Here is a 6,177-nt window from a genome sequence, read left to right as displayed (position 1 = left end):
GGATCGAGCAGAGGTATCCATGATGAGTTCAAATTTTTGCCCTCATTTAATATTTAAATTTGGGGATTTAATTGAATTTTCTGTGCTTAAAGATTGATTTAATTAGGATTTGTGATTATTGGATTTATTGAGTAAGTTTGGTAAAAGTGGCATAAAAATTGATTTTAGTTGCATAAAATATTATTGGATATTTTAACGTTTGTTAATGCAGCTGGAATTTATTTTTGGTCGATTAATAATGTGATTTTGAAATATTCAAAGTTACAAAATAAGTCCAAAATCAAGAAATTCTGAAAAAGAATAAATCAGGAGCTAAATGCACCCCCAGTTTTTATTTGCACACTCCTTGCTCAAGTGGACCATAAAAACCTGTTCTGCACCCCCAGTTTTCACTAAGTTGCACCCCTCCTACCACTTAAACTCCACTAAACCAGATCATGCCATGTGGCAATCCCCACCTCTTAAAATTAGCCAACCAGAACAAGCCACGTGTCATAATCCTACCCTCACCAAATTAACCAATCAGATTCGGCCACGTCATCATCTTCATCTCCCAAAACAGAAACCCTAATTTTCCCCAAACCCTAGCCGCCACCATCAACCTCCACGGCAGCCACCGCCGTTTCCGGCCACCACGATTCTGCAGCGACGCGTCACCACCAACACCACCGCGTCCCAGCTTGCGCCTCCATCTTCTCCGCAGCGCCACCATCATCGCGACGCCACTGCACCTGCGAGAATCACCGTGAGCCACCTTCGCGTTATCAGCACGAGCAGCCACGAACCTGCAGCACCTCTTCCGGCCACCACCACGCCTTCTCCGCGAGCACACCGCCAGCGCGAACAGCGCGCATCTTCTTCTTCCTTGTTCCGTCATCACCGCAGATCTCCACAACTCCGTGAAGCTTGTTCTCGCACAACCATGGCATCAGCTTCATGCCACCACTGCAGCAGCGCACCACTTCACCTCGCAAACGCATCTGCTCCAACCAGTTTCGCTCACGCACCTGCCTTCGCCGAAGAAGAAGACCTTGCCGGAAAACGCGAAACAACAGCCGTCACCACGGGAGGAGGAAGGGGCAGAAACCCTAATTCTGGAGAGAGAGTACTCTGCGCCACGTGTCAGCGTCTGATAGGACAGTCAAACTGGTCAACTGGTCAACTCTGGTCAACTGGTCAAAGTCAGCAGTCAAATTCTGGTCAATTTTGTAAAAATGCTTAAATAAGAGGGGCAGAATTGGAAATTGGACATAAATTGAGTTGTTAATTAATTAAATAAAAATAAAAGATTTTAGCAACTGACAGATAAAGCCCAAAGTCCAGTGGAAGCCTATATAAAGAGACTTAAGGGAGCAGAAGAGGGGAACTGACAATTTTACAACTCACAGCTTAGACACTTAGAACTCTCTGGTTTTGGCAGATACCGTCTCCACCACATCTCTCATTCTTTCTTTTATTTTCTTTCTTTCATATCATCATGTATTCCATCAAAGCCACGGAGGGCTAAGCTTTAAGGGTTGATTCCACTGTAATTTCTTAAATGGATTCTGAGGTTAGATGAATTTATATGTTTTGTTATTTTGATTATTGTTGTGGTTTTTGTTTATCTATGTCCTTTGCTTCTTAATCGAATAGAAAATAATGATTTTAAATCTACATGCATGCTAATCATATGAGTTAAAAGGTTTTTAAATTAAATTGAGACTTTACTTTGATTTTGTTTAGAAACTTTCATTTGATTAAATAAGTTTTTGCCAATAATTGAGACTTTAATTTGATTAGAGGTAATTACTTTAACTAAAATTAGTCAAGACTTTACTTTGATTAATTAAGTTTTCTATTTGGTAAAGGAACAAAGGAATAGACATGATTAGGCATAGTAAAATTAATTGAGACTGTACTTTGATTGAATTTACTATGGATAATCTAACAATTCTCACTTTTAATTGAGACTGTACTTTGATTAAAAGTGAGGATGCCAACAAATGAATTGAGTCTTTACATTGATTTATTTGTAAATCAACAACAATAATTAATTTAACAATAATCTCTAGATAACCAATGAAGAATCTGATTTAGAAAAAGCAGTGGAATTGACCTATTTACTATTACTGTGTTTACAATCTTCCGTGTCATTTTCTTTGCATAACAAAACCCCCCCTATTTTTATAGTTGCTAGTTTTAAATTGCATTTTTGAGAATCAAATATTTGATATCAATTCCGTATTCGTTGTGAGACGACTCAGGGTTATCTTAACCCTAACTATTTTCTTCACTACAAACTGGCAATACTGAAGTTGCTAAAGTAGTGGTAATTTGATCGCCTAACGACAGCGATATCAAATTTGGCGTCGCTGCCGGGGAATACGGTTAGTATTTCTTTTATTTTGATTCTGTTTTTATTTATTTATTTTATTTTATTTTATTTTATTTTATTTTATTTTTTATTTTACGCATATACGTTTGATATAGTTTGTTATTTTGTAGTATCTAGTTTTCTGTTAATATATTCCAAGCAAATTTCTATTTTTGTTTTGATTAAGAATTTCTTTTAAGAAATTTTTTGAGACTAGTTTGGAAAACTCTGTCTAGGAAAGACTTGGTATTTAAGTTGTCCACTGTGACGCACCTCTCTTTCCTGGGAGTAGACCCAACGACATCTTAACTCATTTCTTTCTTGAAATCTTTCTCCAAAACAAGAATAGGAAGAGAAAAAAAAAACAACACACAGGGAAACACTTTCACTTTCAGGTGGACTTGCATAGTGCATGACTCGGGCCAATCCGGGTCAATTTTATCAACTTGATTCAGAACTTGAAAGGAACTTGCGTAAATCACGTAGGAGACTTGATCTCAGGTGTTCTACTGAAGGAGCACCATCATCATCTGAACCTACCACTGAAAGTGTACCGCTAGAATCACCTCCGGTGATTAACATATCTTCTGATCCATCACCTGAACCAGAAATTCAAGAAGATAGAATGGAAGAAAGAACAATAAGAGAGTTGGCTTCACCGGATGCAGCAATTACACAAAACATGTGCATCCAATATCCAGATGGAGAATGTGAGCTTAAGTCTGGGTTAATCCATCTTTTACCCATATTCCATGGATTAGCAGGAGAAGACCCATACCATCATTTGAAGGAATTTCATGTTGTTTGTTCATCCATGAGACCTACAACAGTGACAGAGGAACATATCAAGCTTAAGGCTTTTCCATTCTCATTGCAAGATGCCGCTAAGAATTGGTTATACTGCCTTCCGCCAGGATCCATCAATACCTGGGAGACTCTGAAAAGATTATTTCTGGAAAAGTTTTTTCCAGCATCTAGAGTTGCTGCTATTCGCAAAGATATTTATGGGATAAGGCAACAAGAAAGAGAAAGTCTTCACGAGTATTGGGAAAGATTCAAAAAGTTATGTGCTTCCTGTCCTCATCACCAGATAAACGAGCATCTCCTCATTCAATACTTTTATGAGGGATTGAGTATCATGGATAGACAAATGATAGATGCTGCAAGTGGAGGGTCATTGGTGGACAAAACGCCAACAAATGCAAGACAATTGATTGAAACTATGGCGTCGAACCATCAACAATTCTCCACAAGGAGTAATTCTATAACTCTATTGAAGGGAACCCATGGAGTAGAAGCTTCATATGTTGCAGATCACAAGAAATTAGAAGGGAAGTTGGATGACTTAGCAGCCATGATAAGGACCTTGACAGACTTACAGAAAAAGCCTATCCCTTCTACTTTATGTGGAATTTGTGCTTCTACTAATCATCCTACAGAGGCTTGTTCTATGTTAAAAGAGACAAGGACGTTAGATAATGAACAACCTCAGGCATATGCTGCAAACATCTATGGCAATAATAGACCACCTCGGCAGCAATACAACCATGATTTGTCCTCCAACAAGTACAACCCAGATTGAAAGGAATATCCCAGCCAAAAATGGGGAAATCAACAGCCTCAACACCAACAAGTCTATGTTCCACCTCAACAGAGGCAACAACCACAACCAGCTGCAACCTCTGGTGATTCAAACATGGAGGCAATGATGAAAATGATGGCTGACATGATGAAGGGACAAATCAATGAATTGAAACAGACAATGGAAGCAACCAATCAGAATTTGCAAAATCAGATTGGACAAATGGCAAATGAGTTAAATCAGATGAAGTCTCAACAAGGCTCAAGCAATTTGCCTGCACAAACTGTAATCAACCCGAGAAATGTAAGTGCTATTACTTTAAGATCGGGTAAGCAAATACAAGGTCTTGGGGATGCCCAAGAAGATGAAGATAAGGACAATGAAGTTGTACCTAATGATGAAAGAGGAAGATCAGATGAAGCAACACAAGCAACATCTGAGATGCTTGCAACCAGTGATAACTCCAGGTTGGTATCCCCTAATACTTCCTCTGAAAATCCTTCTCCTTATTCTCCTCCTCCTCCCTATCCAAACCGTTTGAAACCAAAAACTAAAAAGATGGAGGAGTTAGACAAAGAAATCCTGAATACTTTCAAGAAAGTGGAGATAAACATTCCTTTGTTGGATGCTGTTAGACAAATTCCTAAATACGCCAAGTTTCTCAAAGAATTATGTACACATAAAAGGCGTATTATGGACAAAGAGGTAGTGAACATGGGAAGAAATGTCTCTAGCTTAATTAAGAAGCCTGCAGTCAGAATGCCGCAAAAGTGTAAGGATCCAGGTATGTTTTCTGTTCCCTGCATTATAGGAAGTACTAAGTTTGACAATGCTATGTTAGATTTAGGAGCTTCTATTAATGTAATGCCTTTATCTGTTTTTACTTCACTTCATCTTGGACCTCTTAAGTCTACTGGTGTGGTCATTCAATTGGCCAACCGTAGCACAGTTAACCCTGCAGGTGTGCTAGAAGATGTGCTTGTCCGTGTGGACAAGTTAATTTTTCTTGCAGATTTCTATATCTTGGACATGAAGGATGATGAAGGAATGAGTTCAACCACAATCATCTTGGGAAGACCATTCATGATGACAGCACGTACCAAGATAGACGTGCATGCAGGATCCTTAACTATGGAGATAGGAGATGAGAAGGTGCAGTTCAACGTGCTAGAAGCCATGAAGCACCTAATTGAAGACCATTCTTTGTTTTATATTGATTTATTGAGTAATGTAGTGAACAATTATGCTTTTGGACTTTTGGACGTTTTATCTGGTTTTTCTACTTCTTTGGATTTTTCTTTTTCGAGTGTTTCGGGCTCAATTTTAGACGAAAGAGAAAATTGTAAAACAGGTGATGTTGAGGACGCGGTGTCACTATTTGATACCTCTGTGGCGTCCGAGTATGATGCTGAGGTGGCTGAAATTACCTTAGGCAGTAAAATGTTGCCATCTGTGGAACAGCCACCCACTTTGGAGTTGAAACCTTTACCATCTCATTTGAAATATGTTTATCTTGAAAGGGATGGGAAACTCCCTGTTATTATATCTGCCTTGCTTACTGATGAGCAGGAACAAAAGCTATTGCAGGTTATCAAAGATCACAAGCGAGCAATAGGCTGGACTTTGGCAGATATTCCTGGTATTAGTCCTTCTTTCTGCATGCATAGAATACTCTTGGAGGAGGATGCTAAGCCAGTGAGGCAACCTCAGAGGAGACTGAATCCTCAGCTGATGGAGGTTGTGAAGAAAGAAGTCACCAAGTTGCTACAAGCAGGTATTATATATCCCATTTCTGACAGCACTTGGGTGAGTCCTGTACATGTGGTCCCCAAGAAATCTGGGATCACCGTGGTCAAGAATGAGAAGAACGAGTTGATTCCTACTCGTATTCAGAATAGCTGGAGGGTCTGTATTGATTATAGAAGACTAAACCAGGCCACCAGGAAGGACCACTTTCCTTTACCATTCATGGACCAGATGCTAGATCGATTGGCAGGTAAGTCTCATTACTGTTTTCTTGATGGATTCTCTGGGTATTTTCAGATTTGTATTGCCCCAGAGGATCAACATAAAACTACCTTTACTTGTCCATTCGGTACATATGCTTATAGAAAAATGCCATTTGGCCTTTGCAATGCTCCTGGAACATTTCAACGATGTATGATGAGTATTTTTACAGATTTGTTGGAGCATTGTATTGAGGTTTTTATGGATGATTTTAGTGTATATGGTTCATCTT

Source organism: Vigna unguiculata, chromosome 8, assembly GCF_037176805.1.
Source record: "Vigna unguiculata cultivar grain cowpea cultivar isolate G323 ecotype 2 chromosome 8, ASM3717680v1, whole genome shotgun sequence".
In the NCBI taxonomy this organism is placed as follows: Eukaryota; Viridiplantae; Streptophyta; class Magnoliopsida; order Fabales; family Fabaceae; genus Vigna; species Vigna unguiculata.
Note: the sequence above shows the minus strand (reverse complement) of the source record.